The sequence below is a fragment of the Sus scrofa genome, chromosome 17 (assembly GCF_000003025.6).
Source record: "Sus scrofa isolate TJ Tabasco breed Duroc chromosome 17, Sscrofa11.1, whole genome shotgun sequence".
NCBI classification, from domain to species: Eukaryota; Metazoa; Chordata; class Mammalia; order Artiodactyla; family Suidae; genus Sus; species Sus scrofa.
Genome location: NC_010459.5, coordinates 49,907,532 through 49,925,936, shown reverse-complemented (window position 1 = coordinate 49,925,936; position 18,405 = coordinate 49,907,532). Strand labels below are relative to the sequence as shown.

Here is an 18,405-nt window from a genome sequence, read left to right as displayed (position 1 = left end):
ACCAAATTTAAAGCCCTGAAGAGAGTCCCACAAGGGGGAACGGACGGTAGGAAACAGCCAGCCAGCAGTCTTTGGAACAGAAGCTTCTGGCTGATGGAGCCATAGGAAGCCCAGGCAGCCAGGGTCCAGGCTCGGGAGGAGTTAAGCTAACCTTTCCCTGTGAGGGTTAGAGCTCCCAGTGGAGCGCTTTCACTGGGCTCCCCTCCCTTGCAGAACACCAAGCTGGAACATTCCAGGCATCCTGTTTCACAGGTGGGGAAATCTTTCTCCAACACGCCCTCATTCCCTGCGCGTGGACACAAGGATCACGTGTGTTCCGTCCTTGTCTCTCACAGGGGTGTGACCGGCTCCACCCACAGCCCTGCGGGGGCACGGAAGAAGACTATTTAGAGAAGACAGAGAATGGAGCGGAGGGAGTGTGGCTCTGGTGCCAGGCGCCCAGCTTCCAACGCCAGCCTCTCCACCTGCCCGACATTGAGCAGGTGATTTAGCCTCCTGGGCCTGGTTGGCTTTCTCTGCAGAACGGAGATGCTGATAGCAATACCTACCAGCTGCTTCTGGAGATTAAGTGAGTACAAGCCCAGCAGGTAGCAAGCTGTAACTGTTACTATTTAAGGGGCCCTTGCAGCGATTAAACCACAGTCAGTGCCTTGCGCACATGCGCACATGCGCACATGCAGCCAAGGGCTCCTGGTGGGGGCACCACCCTGGGCTCTGCTGAAACCAGGCCCTGACTCCTACCCAGTGTGAGCAGCAGCTCTGACACGGTGGCTTCATTTCCACAGCTCCCTGAGCGGCCTCCCAACAGTCCTGAGAGGTGAGCATTCTTTTTTTTTTTTTTTTTTTTTTTTCTTTTTAGGGCCTACACCACAGCCACACCAATGCCAAATCTGAGGCGCCTCTGTGACCTACACCACAGCTCATGGCGACACTGGATCCCTTAACCCACTGAGCAAGGCCAGGGACCGAACTCGCATCCTCATAGATATTAGTCAGGTTCTTAACCACTGAGCCACAACGGGAACTCCAGGGGGGAGCATTCTGTATCAGCCTCATCTCCCAGAGGAGGAAAGCTTGACCCACAGAGGAGGCGTCCCTGTCCCCACAGTCAGGTGGCCAGTAAACGGCCAGGACGCAAGCCCAGGACTTTGGCTGCCAGGCTCACCCACTGGGTGGTTCCCCATCACCTTGCAGGCGGAGCCCCATGCCAGGGGGTGGCTGGAGGTGCTGGGCACACGGGGCTTAGTGGGACGGGCAGGCCCCTGCTTCCTTGGAGCTCACACTCAGGTGGGGGGGGGGAGAGAGAGGACACCCAGAAAACATGTCCTCAAGTTATTTCAGGTGGTGGTGAGTGGTACCCAGGGGAGAAAATGGGTGCCATGCTGGGAAATGCCTGGATGAAGGGGGCAGGGTGCTCAGGAGGGGCTCGCTGAGGAGGTGACAGTTGTCAGAGCCTGAAAGGAGAGACGGCGCAGCCGTGCAAAGAGCCGGAGGACATCCTCCTAGCAGGATAACTAGCCCTGGGTGGGGATGAACCTGGCACGTTTGTGGCACAGGTCATCAGTGAGTCCAGGAGAAGGAGGTGGGAAGGGTGGACAGGCCCCCACCGGCCCCTGGGGCCTGTGCTTCTGGAAGAATCTCTGAGTCTTCAAGCATCCTTTCCGAGCAGAGAATACTCCCACTCGGGGCAGGAAGAACACGCTGCACGGGCGGGGAGAGAGTGGGGGATGGGGGGGCATCTCTGACGACCCTGTGCGAAGCCCAGGGCTGTGCAAGCTGCCCACCTCCGCCCAGGCTGGGTCTTTCCCCATCAGGCCTCCACCATCTGGTTGGCACATCTCAGAATGAGGAGCAGGAAGTGTGACTGTCACAGCCAACACCTGCCTCCAAATTCCCAGCCTCAGGTATCAGCCTGTGACGGGCTTTCCGGAGCCAGTGGCAGCGACACTGACCAGGGGGTTCCCTCCCTTTTAACCCCTTCCAGGTCTGTGCATATGAAACCAGGCTGTTTGAACCTCCTGTTCTCTGGTTTTTATACTTTCCAAACAAGATGGAAAGGCAGAACATGTGCATAATGCATAATTATAACATGTGGATTTGTTTAACTTCATCCCTGCAATTCTCAAGTGTTCTTGCAATTAAAGAGCACCATTGTGTAATAAGACAAGCTTTGGGGAAAACAATATAACCACTACTTACAGAAAGGGAAGGTATTTTTAACTCGGCTATTGGTGTGTATGCACGCGTGAGCGCATGAGTATCACGTGGCATCTCTGTGCGTGTCCTGTGTCTTTGATTTTCTGCGTTCTGATGCTGTGACATCTTAGGGCCCTGCTGACCCCGGAGGGAGTGTCTCTAACAGAGTCAGCCGATGCTGAGAGGTGATAACTCATCTGTATGTATGCTTCTCTCACATAAACCAAACAATCTGGGGTCCACACCCCAGCCACCCCCCTTTATCAGACTTTCACTCTCCAGGCCACTCTCTACCGGCCATAGTCACTCCAGGGCTGGGTACCAGACAACCAGGATCTGCCCCGGTGCCCGATGAAATTGACAAGCTAGCCGGTCCTTAGCCTACTTACCCGCCTCCCCTGTTCCTTCCGCAGAAACCACCATCCAGACTCTTGCCACTGTTTCTCCCCCTCCATCTGCCTCCCCACGTGGCCCTTCATGGAAGGTCATGCCTCCTATTCCTCTGGATCCGTGAGTACCGAAAACTTCTTCCTTTGTGGCAGTCATGTCTGCGTCTGCCTGATTCAATCAAATCCCAGCTCCTGGATCAAAACAGTATGTCTCTGCGTGTGCCGTTGGGGGGCCCGCCCATCACCGCACCGCACGGGCTCACTGGTCCCCTTGTGTGTGTGTTTAGACAACATGGAACTTTGCATCACAAAAACACCCAGTGATGTCAGAGGCGCCATGCATCACAGCGACAGCTCCGGGCCTTGTATCCAAGAGGCCTCGGCGGGCCGCTAAGTCACTGTCCCCGCTGTGAGAACCGGTGGCTGTATTGGAGCCTCAGTGGAAGGGAACTAAATTACATGGAGAATGACCCATATTGTGCCGCAGCCAATGACCCAGTTAACCTCTGGTTAATGCTCTGCTTCTCGGTGTCCTGGGAACGGGTGGTGTTTACTCCGGTTGGGACAGACCTTTATTAAGGCGCCTGAGTGTGCCCGCGCGGTGGCTATTCTGGGCCCAGCGCTTTCATAGAAACCGGCCGGTGGGCCAGGCCCCCGCCGAAGCTGCAGAATAAGAATGAGGTCCTTTTCTTTCCCCTCTCTCCTCTGTCCTGATTTGCATGACTAAGCTTTCTGCCTTTTTTAAAAAAATGTGTTTGTTTGTTTCTTGATTGTGACTCTGTCTCTTGGGGAGGAAAGAAATTACCAGCTCTCCAGGCCAGGGTGTCAGGTCTGCACCTTGGGCAGGGGGGGGGCCAGGCAGCCCTAGTGGCCATTGGTTGGTACTGGTCCAGGAGAGTTTATGTGGCCCAGGCCTGGGAGGGTCCCCAGAGGGCTCCTGAGGGAGTCGGTGGTGATCCTTGCAAAGAGTACTGGATGGCAGAAGCCCTGTCATTATCAAATTCAGCTCAAGCTGACAAATAGCTCAAAGCTATCTGGAAATGAGGCTGCAGGGGCAGTTCCCACTGTGGCTCAGTGGAAATGAATCTGACTAGCATCCATGAAGACACAGGTTCAATCCCTGGCCTTGCTCAGTGGGTTGAGGATCTGACGTGGCTGGCTGTGGCTGTGGCACAGGTTGGCAGCTGTAGCTCCGATTTGACTCATAGCCTGGGAACCTCCACATGCTGAAGGGGCAGCCCTAAAATAAAAAAACTTAAAAAAAAGAGGCTGTGGCTTCCCCGGGGAAAGAGAAGATATTGCTGAGTCTGTTCAGATGTGTGGTTCCCGATTCCAGCAGAGCCAGTGCCCAGTTTTTAAAACCAGTTTTAGAATTTCCGCTTTTCGGAGTTCCCATTGTGGCGCAGTGGTTAACGAATCTGACTAGGAACCATGAGGTTGCAGGTTCGATCCCTGCCCTTGCTCAGTGGGTTAAGGATCCAGCATTGCCATGAGCTGTGGTGTAGGTCGCAGACCCGTCTCGGATCTCGCGTTGCTGTTGCTGTGGTGTAGGCCGGCGGCTACAGCTCCGATTCGACCCCTAGCCTGGGAACCTCCATATGCCGCGGGAGCGGCCCAAAGAAATGGCAAAAAGACAAAAAAAAAAAAAAAAAAAAAAAAAAGAATTTCCGCTTTTCTCAACAGAAACGAAATTCAGAGCTCATAGCCCCTACCTACCTGCATGGTTTTTAATCAACGTAAAATCCCATCTCTAATATAAAGGGGAAAGGGAAGGCTTTCATAGTAAAATGAAACATTTCCACGTGTGGATGCTCTGCTGCGCCGGAGAAGATGGAATCAGGTCATCAGATGCCTGGGCCTGAATGTCGGATGTCAGTGAATGAAGCCACGGAGCGGAGGGGTGACAGCTGGGCTGTGGGGGGCAACTCAGGCGCCAGGAAGGGCTTGGCCGTTAGCAGTGCCAGTTTCAAACGAGCCCCCAGCCCCCATCGTGGGCCCCAAACAAAACAAAGTACCACAGCCGTCCCTTAGTTTACGCCGTGGCTTCAGACCTGAAAAACTCGGCATATTTCAGAACAGTGAAAAAAATACTTTTGTTTCTCTGTCCAGTGGAATTTGGTTCGGGATCAGGTCATTTTAAGGAGCTTTTGAACCTACGAGAACACCAGTGCCGATGCATGAAGAACGAGCAGGGGTGTGCGAGGTGGATGATTCCAGAATTAGTCCCTAAGGCACAGGTCCGTCTCCCATTTTCAGATCAGGAAACGAATCCAGACAGGGGAACAAACTCACCCACGTTCCCACAGCCGGGAAGGGGCAAGGTCGGGGCTTACATGGAATGTTCTGGAATGAAGGCCTCGTTCTCACCCCAGTGTGATTCCTGCCTTTTTGGCCACAGCCCTTGGCACAGATGGCAGGAGCCCAGCAGACCTTGGGGCCTTAGCAGGTGATGGACTGACTCCATCTCTGACTTTTCCCTGAAACCACACGGAAGGACCACTCTGACCACTCACCTGCTGGTAGACTGTTGGAAGCAGCAGTGATGCTGTGGGCGCCCTGCCTGGATCCCTCGCCTGACCTCATGCACCTGCTGCTCTGAGTCCAAGCTGACAAAGGCTCACGGTGCCCCTCCCCAGAGGGAGTTCTGCCCTGGGCCGAATGGGAGCTTCCTTGTCCAGGACACCATGACCCCTTGCACATCCTAGGGCAGCCCAGAAACAATGACAGTGTGACATGGCACTACAAATGCCAGCCCCCTGGGCTCCCATCGAGTCAACTCTGGCATAGAGTTTATGTGCCAGGACTCTCCGAGGGATCAGGCCGAAGTTGCAGTCCTCCTCTGCTTCGCTTTCCTCCCTGCCCTGCCCTGCCCTCACTCCTGCCCTCGTGAGCATCTCCTCAGTAAATCACCTGTGTCAGCATCTCCATCATAGGCTAATACAGGGTCACCATGGAAACCAAAAGACCAGTTCGGAGACTATTGCAGTAATCAGATGAGAGATGAGATGGCTTGGACCAAAACGGCAACCATGAAGGTGGAGAGAAGCCATTGGTGACTTCAGAATATTGGTGACTTAAGATTAAGTGCCATTCCACTTGAGCTAAGTCAGAGGTCAGCCAACTACCTTCTACAAAGAGATTGAACCTTTGTCTGGAGAAGGATCCCCTTCCAAGTTTGTCCTTTGTTGGGCAATTTCCTTTAGCCCTAGGGAACCCCACAGACTTTTCTTATCTCCTACAGTCACTCTTCCATCATAACTTAATAATCTTTATACAATATTGTCCCTGTTGAAATCGCTTATGTGGTTTCCATCTCTTGACCGGGCCCAGGATGCTACCGTCCCCCATGGGTGGAACCCAGCAAGAAGCCAACAGATATAGGATCAGTGGAGTTTGTAGAGTCTCAACCCCAGCATTATAGAACAGAGTTGAGAAGGTTGGGTTTGTGGCCAAAAAGTAGTAGCTTAATAACCATTAATAATAATCATTTCCAGCTTTAACATTGTATTATTCTTCTATTACTTCTAATCTTTCCAGGCATCCCATCCAAAAGGCATATCAAGGAGTTCCCTGGTGGCATATCATGTTAAGGATCCAGCATTGGCACTGCTGTGGCTTGGGTCACTGCTGTGACATGGGTTTGATCCCTGGCCCAAGAACTTCCGTACGTCATGAGCCCAGCCAAAAAAAAAAAAAAAAAAGCATTTTGAAAGACCACTTACTTAGAAATCAAAGAGCATAGATTCCAGTCTTGTGTCTACTCCTAACTTCCTGGATAACTTTTTTTTTTCCGTCTTTTTCTAGGGCCATATCTGCAGCATAAGGAGATTCCCAGGCTAGGAGTCCAATCAGAGCTAAAGCTGTCGGCCTACGCCAGAGCCACAGCAACGCAGGATCCGAGCTGCGTCTTCGACCCACACCACAGCTCACAGCAACGCCAGATCCTTAACACACTGAGTGAGGCCAGGATCGAACCCACAACCCCATGGTTCCTAGTCGGATTTGCTAACCACTGCGCCACGACGGGAACTCCAGTGGATGACCTTGAGTGGGTCATTTCCTTTCCCTGGGCCTCCGTTTCCGCATCTGTCAAAGCGAGCGGTTGTACGACGTGCTCCTTAAGATCCCTTCCTTCGTGAAATTTCTGTGATTAAGTAAGAGAGATGCAGCGGTGTCTTCTAAATTCTGAAGTGCTTGGTGCTGAGAGTGGATCCTTCCTCTGATGATGGTTTAGGTCCGGCACCCACCGCCTCAGCCCCTCCTGACAGCTCTGCATCCTGGGTAGATTCTGAGTCCACTCCCTTCCCTCCGCCCACCCCCAACCTCTTCCAAGCCCCCATTGTCTCCAGGGGAAGGAAAGCTGCACTCGGCCTGCGATGTGGCTCATGCCGAACCTCTGCTTTCCTTCGGCGTGTCTGCACTCTTGGCTGAGCAGAGGGTGCCCGTGTGATCAGCCTCGCCCCAAACACCCTGGCTGCTGAGTCTCTGATGAGCGTCCCCTGATAGATTACATGTCACGTGCGTTGCGTCTCCCTGCAACCCCCGCTTCTACACAGCAATCAGATCGTGTCACTCCTTTGCTTGAAATTCCCCAAAGATTTCCCATTAAATGAAATCCCGACGCTGTAGCCCAGGGTGCCCTGCATGACCTGGTCCCTTAAGGCTCCTTTAACAGCCAAGTCCTTTCTTGCTCCAGGCCACTGCGCACACTCTGTCTCCCCCACCCCACCCTCGAGACACGTGCTCCCCACCATTCCGCCTGGCTGGCTGCCTCTCACCCCCAAGATCCCCTCCCCAGAGAGCCCTTCCGGGACCAGCCTGGAGAACCTCGCCCCCACGGCATCCTCCTCTCTCATCTTCCTGTTTTCTCCCTAGTGAGGTACCGCAATCAGAAAATATCCCCTTTATTCGTGTGTTTCTCTCTTGCTGTCTCCTTAACCAGAATAGAAGCTCCATGAGGACACGGACCGTGTCTGTCTTGTTTGGTACTTTAGCCCCAACAGCAAGCTCCGTGCCTGGTATCGTCGGGGCTTCATAGGTATTTGTTGAATGACTAAAGAAGAGAAAGTAGGCGTGGTCAGTGGTGGACGGCCTGCCCTTGTTTACCTGGTTCCGTTTCCAGGGGCCCAGTTCCGTCCAGAGCACACGCCCCCATGTAAATACCATCCGCCTCTCTGGTCCTTGTCAAGTCGCTCTGTACTGCAACGCTCAGGGCAGTGCGTTGAAAACAACAGAACTCCCAGCAGAGCATTTAAGCAGGAAAGAAATACACCAAAACATAGGGAGGAGCTGGGAGATTTCCCAGACAGGCCAGATAATCCAACTTCAAGGCAATATAGCCGAGGACTTGGTCCCACAAAAATCATCCCACAGAACTATTCACATGAAGGTACCTCTGGTACCCTGGGCACAGACTCTCCGACTCCCACTTCTCCAAACCACAATATATAGCTCCTCCCCCTCATGGGCCATCCCCAGAATTTCATGAGGTTCCCGCTTCTTAAAGTGACAAGATTCTAATTCAGAAGGTATGTATTCAGGAGCAGGTGACAAGTGCCATCAGAGTCACTTGCCCTGGCCCTAGCTGCAAGGGAGTCTGGGAGCCGAGTAATTGCAGTTACCATAAAAGGTGGCAATTTATAAGGTATACAGTTTGCGGAACACAAGAAACAAGTTCACAGCTTCTTGACAACTGAACAAAGTACAAATGGCCTTTAGGCAGGTGGCCATGGAAGAGGGAATTTCTCCTTTGAGCTGCTGGCTCTCACCACACCAGGCGTTTGCAATAAATCACCCTCTGGTCCTCTCTCTCCTCTGAGGTGACACACCGTACTGGAGCCACTTCCCCCAGAGGCCTTTGTCTTTTTAGCCTCTTTCCTTTGAAGCAACAAGGAGAAGGTCAAACTGTTGTCGACACAGCTCCGATCATTCCTTATTCTTGCTCAGCCGGATGTCAACCTCAGGGTCAATGTAGTTGTGCCTGAAAGAGTCTTACACGCTAAACATCCGCCGTAGACACAGCCTGAGAGAGTGTGGGGCCGCCTCGGTTCACACGGGTGTGAGAGGAAACAGGCAGAGGAAGAATCGCCTGAGCACCTACGTGAAATTTTCTATCCACTCATACTGTCCATAAGAGAGCATTTTCTTTTTTCTTTTTTTTCTTTTTCTTTTCTTTCTTTCTTTTTTTTTTTTTTTTTTTTTTTTTTTTTTTGTCTTTTTAGTGCCGCACTCACGGCATATGGAGGTTCCCAGGCTAGGGATCGAATCAGAGCTGTAGCCAGCAGCCTATGCCAGATCCGAGCCGCGTCTTCAACCTACACCACAGCTCACGGCAACACCGGATCCTTAACCCACTGAACGAGGCCAGGGGTCGAACCCGCCACGTCATGGTTCCCAGTCGGATTCGTTACTGAGCCACAACGGGAACTCCACGAGAGCATTTCTGATGCCTGCCACGTGCCCAGCCATGTGCCAGAAGCTGGATGTGTGCTGCTGAGAAAAAAAATAGGCCTGGTCCCTATTTGGGGCAGGTCATTTGAGGTTGAGGTGAGGAGGGCAGGTATTAACCCAAGAGCCATGCTAACAAATGTCCGCCAGAGACTAAGACAAGCCTGCCCTCTGCAAAGTCAGTAAAATCGTGCTGCTCACCTGCTTGGAGATCCCTGACTTCGGTCACAGGCCCAGAGTGCGATCCAGCCTTCCTGCCCAGGTGGTGGCCCGGGCTGCCTCTCTGACCTGCCTCCTGACTTTCGGCCCTGATTTCGGGGCTGCTTTTCCACTGCTTCTGCTTGATTTAGGCCACTGCTGTTCTGAGTCTCTGCTGTTCTCAGTCAAACCCGGTGCCCATGGACACAGAGCATTGGGGAGCTTGGGCCTTTGGGGCAAAGTGAAGCTGTCACAGCATTTGGACCCCAGGGTGATGTTTGGGGGTGGGGCGTTCCGTGAGCGCTCTGGCTGCCTTGAGGAGTCTGGTGGGGCCAGGTGGGTATTTGGTACTGGTGAGACCCCCATCCTGCCACTGCATCTAGGACACAGAGGCAGGGGGCAGGGGTTATGTCAAAACCAGCTGAGTGAGACCTCGAGGCTAAATGGGTCCCAATCAATGCCGGCGTGGATTCCCTGGGTTGTCGTGTGGTTTGACTCCCAGTCCCTTGGCTGGGAATCAGGAGGCCTTCTCTGAAGATCTAAAGGTCCCAGCACTGAAGACAGGCCAGTCCTGCACCAGAGCTCACTGTCTGAGTTCTTCCTGTTTCATGGGCCTTCTGCTCCCTCGTGCAAAGCTCCACGAAACAATCAGAAGAAGAAGCGGACTCACAGCATCCTGGATGGTGATGGCAGGAGACTGGGGAGGTGACCACACCTGAGGTCCTCGGTGTCCATCCCCTGTGATGGAGCCCCACTGTGCAGAGAGACAGGCAAGGACAGACAGGTGCACAACGGAACCACGTGCCTTTGGAACACGGTCACTGCTGCCGAGACAGCCCACGGCCCTCGCCATTCACGGCCAGTCCTTACTCTCCGACCGGAAGCTCCAGACTCCCCATGAGGGTGTCCTCCTGGCCCCAGGGAGGCACTGAGAGCCGAGACCCTGACACAGCTCTGCCAGGGAGGGCGGGGAACCCAGGCTTGCCGGGGGGCACACCTATCTCCCTGTCCCTCTGACCCTCAAGTTCCGTCTGCTTCTGGGGATCCAACCCAAGGTTGATGGAAGTCAAATGGGGTGCCTGGATGGAACAGGGGCCGAGACGGGCCAGACGGTCAGCGTTGTGGCTCTGCGGGATACACAGGCTCTATCAAAGCTGCTCAGCTGTGGGGAAAAGCAGCCCCAAGAGATGCGTAAGCCAATCCTTATGGCTATTGCAACATTTTAGTTACAGCAAGGCAGCGGCTGCTTTGAACCCTGACCGTGCTTTGCCGATCTCTGGGATGGGGAGTGGCCAGGGGCGGGTGAAGAGCCCTGTCAGATACGGGGACGAGGAGGCTTCCTGAGGAGACAAGGTGTGAACAGGAAGCTACCGGACGAAGGTCCAGGGGAGGGAATGTGGGGGCAAAGGGCACGAGGTAGAAACCCGCTTGGGACACTGGGGGCACAGAAAGTTGGCTGACGTGGCTGGAAGGGAATGGAGACAAGGCAGGTGATGACAGCATGATGACGAGCACTGCCTGGCCCGCTGCTTTAATCCTCCCAACCGCCATGGGGGGAGTGCCGTCATCGCCCCACTTTCTGGAGGAGGAAACTGAGGCACAGGGAGGTGAACCCCCGCCAAGGTCCCCCAGCTGGTTACGGGTGGGGCTGGGATGCCCTTCCCTGCACTCATGACAGGAGAGGGGGCTCCCTTTGCACTCACCCAGCGCCCTGCCTGGAGCTGGGTAGGCACTAGAGACTGGGTGACAAAGAACAGCAGTAACAACAGTGACATTTGTCCAGCCCTGACCCTGCACCAGGCCCCTTCTGAGAGCTTCACACAGACTAATTCATCTAATCTTCACACCCACCCAATGAGGTGGGGACATGGTCCCCAAGTGACAGGGGAGGAAACGGAGGCACAGAGGGGTTGGGGGCTGGGAAGGACTGAGCTGGATTCTAGTCCAGGTTAATCAGACCCCAAGACCCTGCTCATAAGTGCTGTTCTCTCTCTCTCTCTCTCTCTCTCTCTCTCTCTCTCTCTCTCACACACACACACACACACACACACACACAGACTCTAGAGAGTCAGCAACAAACAACTTTTAAGAGACAAATGTTAATTCCCCACGCAGAGCGTGATGCGTAATATCTGTGAGGCTGTTTTCTGGGAATTGTGAGTGTCTGAGCCACAGCTGCTTGGTACATGATCTTACATGAGAAGGGGCTGGGGGAGCATGGAATCCTGATTTCTATGATTCCCACACATCATCTGCTTTATCCTGCCAGTGCTGGGCTTTTCAGCTAGTGTGTGCAGTCAGCAGATTGCAGCTTAATCCTGGTTGCATCTTCTGCCGACTCTGCGACCCACAGCAAAACACTTCGCCATCTGGCCTCAGTGTCCTCTGCTGTGAAACGGGCTAAGGGCACCCTCCTGACCAAGGGCTATTGTGAGGATTAAATGAGATGACACCGTGAGGGCCCAGAGCAGGGCCAGCACACAGTAGGTGCTCAATAAGTGCTGGTTGATATAATTATCGCCCCGAGCATAAGCAGGCCCTCCCTGAACAAGGTCCGCTGGTATCACTGTTTCATGGCATCTTTGCTCCAAGCACCCAATGAACTGTCACAACCAGAAACTCACCAGCCTTTGTCTCACTGAACTGGGCTGACATGACCCAATGTCACGAGACTTTATTCTTTCTTTCGTCTGTCTGGTCCTTTCCTGTCTGGATCAACAGTAAGATAACAGCTGCACCTGGATCTTGTGTTTTCATGATTTTAATAACGCACAGGAAATTGCATGGCTTAGGGATGTGGCATCAGAGGGCGAGCTGTCACTGCTTGGACAGACCAGGTGGAAAGAGGAAGGTCAAGGGCAAAAAGGAGAAGGACCCCCCGGGACAGGAGCAGAATAACTTGATGGGCTCCACGGCCCAAATTAAATTAAATGCAGCAAGTGCTTTCTTGTCAGAAGTTTCCAGTAAGAGGAGGAAAGGTCGCCTCCCAGCAGGGAGATGAAAACAGATTCAGTCCCTTGCTCTCCTTTGGGGACAGAGCATCTCTCCACCTGGGCTGTGAGCCTGATCCCAGCCCTGCCGCCTCCCTGCCTGACTCTGCCTGGCTGACAGTCCAGCCACGGAGGCCCCGCTGCTCCCTGAGACACACCCAGGTGATGTCCCCGCCCCAGGCTTTGTCCTCGCTGTTCCCACCACCCCAGCATCACAGGCCTGCCTCTGCCTCCACACTTGGCCTTGGCTCTAACAGCGGGTCAGAGGGGCTTCCTGCATCTAAGGGCCCCCGTGCTGTCCCCACCTCTGCTGCTTCACTGCCCTGCTGCATTTCCACAGAGCGTAGTCAGCAGCTGGCCAGGTCTTACCCATCTGTTCACCTGAATTTGGGGTGAGTGTTCAGACCAAGCTCATGAAAGCAGGGATCTCACCTCTCCTGTTCACCGCTCTCTCCCAAATAACTAAACAGGCACATAGTGTAAGTGCTCGTTAAACCTTTGTCAGCTGAATGCATGAGTGACCTGGTCGCTGTCCAATGAGATCTGCCACGCTTTCCTCATCAAGTGAATTGGGCGCAAATCCGCAACATATGTGCTCAGGGATGATCTAGCGATGCCTTGAACATGAATCTGATCTTTGACTCTTGCTTCCCTTTACATGTCTGCCTTCCTGGCTAGACTCAGAGCTCCCCGAGGGCCGGGATCTGCTTGTGCTTCCCTACATTCCCCCCAATGCCTTGCCCTTGGCCAACTCTTAAGAGAAACCTCGTGATTGGATTGGATTGGACTGGATTGGACTGGACTGGATTAGTATGGATTGAATTGGATTGGAGAGGGATCTGGGCAGTTGAGGCAACATTTAAAAGCTTGGGAGAGTTCCCATTGTGGCTCAGTGGGTTCAGAACCTGACTTGTATCCATGAGGATGCGAGTTCAATCCCTGGCCTTGCTCAGTGGGTTAAGGATGTGGTGTTGCCATGAGCTGTGGTGTAGGCTGGGATCCCCCATTGCCATGGCTGTGGCATGGGCCAGCAGCTGCAGCTCTGATTCAACCCCTAGCTTGGACACTTCTATACACCTCAGGTGCAGCCCTTAAAAAAAGAGAGAGAAAAAAAAGACTTGGCCACTTTCCCAAACTTCATATTGTTTCATCAATAGTGACTCTTTGGCCCCCATAGACTTTGCCTAGACTGTTGCCTCTGCCTAAATGCCTTTCTCTCTCAGTCTCACTTCTCCTGGAGAACTCCTACTCATCCCTTTGCATCTGTCACTTCTTCCATGAAGGCTTCTCTGATTTCCCCCTTATTGTTCTACTACCATCCTCAGCCCAAAGGTTAATCCCTCCATCTCTTTTACAACAAACTTCACTTTACTACTATTTCTTTCTTTCTGCTTTTTTTTTTTTCTTTATAGGGCTGCACCCACAGCATATGGAGGTTCCCAGGCTAGAGGTCTAATCAGAGCTGTGGCCACTGGCCTAGGCCGGAGCCAGAGCAACACCAGATCCAAGCCACATCTGTGACCTACACACCAGCTCACGGCAACACCGGATCCTTAACCCACTGAGTGAGGCCAGGGATCGAACCCGCAACCTCATGGTTCCTACTTGGATTCGTTTCTGCTGCACCATGATGGGAACACCCACTTTACTACTATTTTCATTGCCCTATCTGCCTCTATTACTTCACTACTTGAAATACTCTAAGTCCTTTAAAATTATTTCTGATCATCTATTCATTTTTTAGATTCCCCAGTACCGAGCTCATTCTCTGTCAATGGTAAGCTCTTCCCCCACAAAAACTGTTTTTTGAACAAATAATCGAAGTAACTATAAGATGAGGTAGAAGGACCTCTAAGAACTAGACAGAGATAGAAGTAAATGTTTAATCCCCACATCCCTTCTGGAAGATGGAGACTCCATGAGGCAGGGATTCTGTTGTCTTCCCTGACCCAGTCCCACACCCAGAGGCTGAAAAAGCATGTGTGGGCTACACAAATGCAATGAGGCCATGGAGGAAAGAGGACTGACTCTGAGGTCCATCCCAAAAGGATGTGAATCTAAGACTGGTGCACTAGAGAATGGTAGGCTCATGTTCAAATCCTGGTGGAGGACCACGTGCTGAGGTCTGTCCTAGGCACTAGAGCTATAACAGTGAACAAAACAAAATCCCTACCCTCTTGGACCTGAACTTTTAGTGGGAAAAATGACAAGAACCAATGAAAACAATAGAAATGCAGTATACTGTCAAGAAATGAAAAATGTTACAGAGGAAATAAAGTGGAATAAGAAGACAGAGAGGGATGAAGACTTTACTTTTTAAATTTTTCATTGTAGTTGATTTACAATATCCTGTCAATCTCTGCCACATAGAAAAGTTACCCAGTTGTACATATACGTACATTCTTTTTCTCATATTATCTTCTGTCATGTTCCATCACAAGCGATTGGATATGGTTCCTTGTGCTATACAGCAGGACCTCATTGCTTCGCCCCTCCAAATGCAATAGTTTGCATCTAACCCCAAATTCCCAGTCCATCCCACTGCCTCCCCCTCCCCCTTGGCAACCACAAGTCTGTTCTCCACATCCATTAGTTTGTTTCTATCCTATAGATAGGTTCATTTGTGCTGTATTTTAGATTCCACATATAAGTGATATCATATGGTATTTGTCTGTCTCTTTCTGACTTACTTCACTTAGTATCAGAATCTCTAGTTCCATCCATGTTGCCGCAAATGGCATTATTTTGTTCTTTTTTATGACTGAGTAGTATTCCACTGTGTATGTATACCACATCTTCTTAATCCATTCATCTGTCGATGGACATTTAGGTTGTTTCCATGTCTTGGCTATTGTGAGTAGTGCTGCAGTGAACATAGGGACACATGTATCTTTTTGAATGAAAGTTTTGTCCAGATATATGCCCAGGAATGGGATTGTGAGATCCTATGGTAGTTCTATATTTAGTTTTCTGAGGAACTTCCACACGGTTTTCCATCGTGGTTGTACCAGTTTACATTCCCACCAACCATGTAGGAGGGATCCCTTTTCTCCACACCCTCTCCAGCATTTGTCATTTGCTGATTAATGACAGCCATTCTGACCAGTGTGAGTTGGTATTTGGAGTTTTGATTTGCATTTGGAGACATTATTTTAGATGGGAGGCCGGCGGCTCTCTCAAGGGAGATGTTTGAGAGGGGGCGTGAATGAATGGAGGGGGCGGGGCCATGTGTTTGAGTGGCGTTAACAAGGGGAGGAGGGGAAGCAGACGACGCCTGAGAGGCGCATACACCACACGGGGACATCACACCCTGGTTACACACTGTCATGCATTCAGATTACACTTTGGGCTGTTTTTTCTTATTTGACTCTTTGACCGCGAGCATTACTATTCTAGTATCATAAAACCTTCCTGAAAAATGCTTTCAACAGACACTCTTCTCAGTATTGGAAATACGTCCTATATTGATGAGGTCGTAGGGACTTTAAGAAGGCGCTCTCATTCTCCTCACCCTGACCTCCTGATCTATGGGCACGACCTGGATTTGGCAGGCTGCTGATCTTAAACAGCAGAGCAGAAAGTCCATGCGCCTTTCCCTGTACTGCTGGGCGCCTTTGGTGATGATTTTCTGCCTCCTCCTCTTAAAGGACCGGGCTAACCAAATGAGCGCTCAAAAGATCAAAGAAGGGTCCCTTCCGTTCCCAGTAGCCCACCAGACTACCTGGAAATCAGGAAAATCCCCCCATCCCCTGCTGCCCAGATGGAGGGAATCGGGGTCGCAAAGGAACCCGCAGAATCTCACCGCCAGGACCGTGGTCTCTTCTGCTTCTGAGCTTTAGTCCGTCAAGCCCTGGTGGGTTTGGTTTTGTTGAGGTTTAACAGGATTTCAGACTTGGGGGTGGTCTCTCTGGATTTTCTCCTCCTTTTTCCTTTTGATGCTTAAAAATACCCCACGACACCAAGACAGAACCGTGACTGAGAAGATTGAAATTACACAGGATGTAATTCCCTTTCACAGAAATGTTGGGGGGGCGGTAGGTCATCTCTGGAATTGTGATTTTCTTCACATAAGAGCCCTGCAGCTGAGGATTTTCGTTAAATAAAAATAGCTCTGAATAAAGTATGATCTCAAGGATGCCACCTCAAGGTCAGGGTTTCAGACGCTAAAATCCCAAAGTGGGACATTTGTTAAGTGGGGGCAATGTAGTGTTTAGTCAACTAGTACAGCACAAGGCCACAGAGAGAAGTAAGAAAAAATGGGTTAAGACTCTAGGGGTGTGTGTGTGTGTGTGTGTGTGTGTGTGTGTGTGTGCGCGCGCTAATGCAGTGGCTCACAGTGCATGCGGTAAGGGAAGTTAGAAAAATTAAGAACTTAATTCTTGGTTGCACAATGATTGGGACGGTTAAAGAAAAATTCTTTTAAAAAAAGCAAAATCATGAGTGCCCTACACACATTAACTGACTATGTCAGAGGTTTGATTTAACTCAGTAATGCAAGAGGGAACCAGACGGGTTTTAAAACCAAAGGAACATCCAAAGTGTAGATACATTTATAGGCTATCAGGAATGCTGAAATGAATTTGATTAATGGTTGCAAAATTGGCTTCTTCCCTGATGGGGAAGGGAGTCCATAACCCCCCCCCAGATATAATGTGTATGTTTCTGGAAAGAAATTATTTGCATTGGAGTTCCCGCTGGGAGGTGGTGCGTTGATGATCTGGCTTGTCTCTGTGGGGTTGCCGGTTGGATCCCTGGCCCGGTGCAGTGGGTCGAGGGTCCGACGTTGCTGCGGCTTAGGTTGCAGGTGTGGCTTGGATTCGATCCCTAGCCTGAGAACTTGCATGTGCTCAGGGTGTGGCTGAAAAAGCAAAGACGGAAAGAAGGAAAGAAAGGAAGGAAGGAAGGAGGGAGGGAGGGAAGGCAGGCGGGCAGGCGGGGGGAAAGAAATTGTTTGTATTACTATCGTTTTGCTACAGATTAACTTCTGCCTTTACAGGATTGTAAAATAGCCTCGCTGAAGCCATGGAAGGCAAAAGTCACCTGGGTTGATGGGATGGTCAAGACACTCTCTAACCTCCAAACCTTTCCCAGTTTTCCTTACAGAGGCCACTGACATTTAATGGACAGGAGTCCAGGGATACCACAACCCCTGCCCCACACAGGACAGTTCCACTGCCCCTGTGATTTTAAATACCCCTGGATATTCCTGCAAGGAAAAGCCTGAGACTAGGGAGTTCCGGTTGTGGCTCAGCGAATTACAAACCCAACTAGTATCCATGAGGATGCGGCTCGTGGGGTAGGCCAGCAGCTACAGCTCCAATTAGACCCCTAGCCTGGGAACCTCCATATGCTGTGGACGAGGCCCTAAAAAGAAAAACAAAAAACAACAACGGTGGGTCAAACCCAACTCCATAGAATCCCAAAGTATCTGTTGTTGCAGGTGTTAATGTCCATTGAATACTTTTTATCCCGGTGTCCACTCCACGTCTGTTCTTTCTCTTCTCTTTTGTCTTGCATAGGATGGCTTCTGACCATCTTGCTGCTTTTAAGTCCAAATTTATCCCTCAACGGCAGAGGCAAACACTACACTGATTCTTTAAATCGTGCAGGGGAGCCCCTCCTAAGAGCGTGTTTATTATCCTTGAATTTTGTATAATTCTATCGTATTGTTATTTTTATTTTAAGTAATATTCTACAAGGTAGCTTCCTTTTATTTCTCCTTGATATTATATCTAGAACAACGTTCTGATTTTTTAAAGTATGTGTGTAGAGAGGTCATGCATGAATTTCATCTCGGGACTTTGAGGCAGCATCACACAATATCGGTCAATATTGGTCATAAAGTGGGTGTTGAGTTAATAGGTTGGGTTGAGGACCACTGTTTCCATGGAATAGCGCATTGGAGTCTTTCTCCAATAACATCATCTCAATTCTCTTTGGGGGGACAGAGCTTTCCCCATTGGATGGAGGACCTGCCAATCAAGGAACCCCTCCTCAGGGGGTGGGCACTGACCCAGAGCTCCTGCACTCTCTTCTCAGGAGTTGTGTTTGGAAGTGGAGTCTTTTTTTTTTTTTTTTTTTTTTGTCTTTTTAGGGCCTCACCTGCTGCATATGGAAGTTCCTAGGCTAGGGGTCAAACTGGAACTACAGCTGCCAGCCTACACCACAGCCACAGCAACACAGGG

At 51.2% G+C, this 18,405-nt stretch overlaps 1 long non-coding RNA gene across 1 annotated transcript; it reads left to right on the top strand.

The window, feature by feature from the left end:
* Nucleotides 666-17,766, top strand: LOC106508181. The gene is made up of 3 exons (XR_001304801.2): nucleotides 666-817; nucleotides 2,610-2,706; nucleotides 17,312-17,766. It is a non-coding gene; the product is annotated as an uncharacterized LOC106508181 (long non-coding RNA).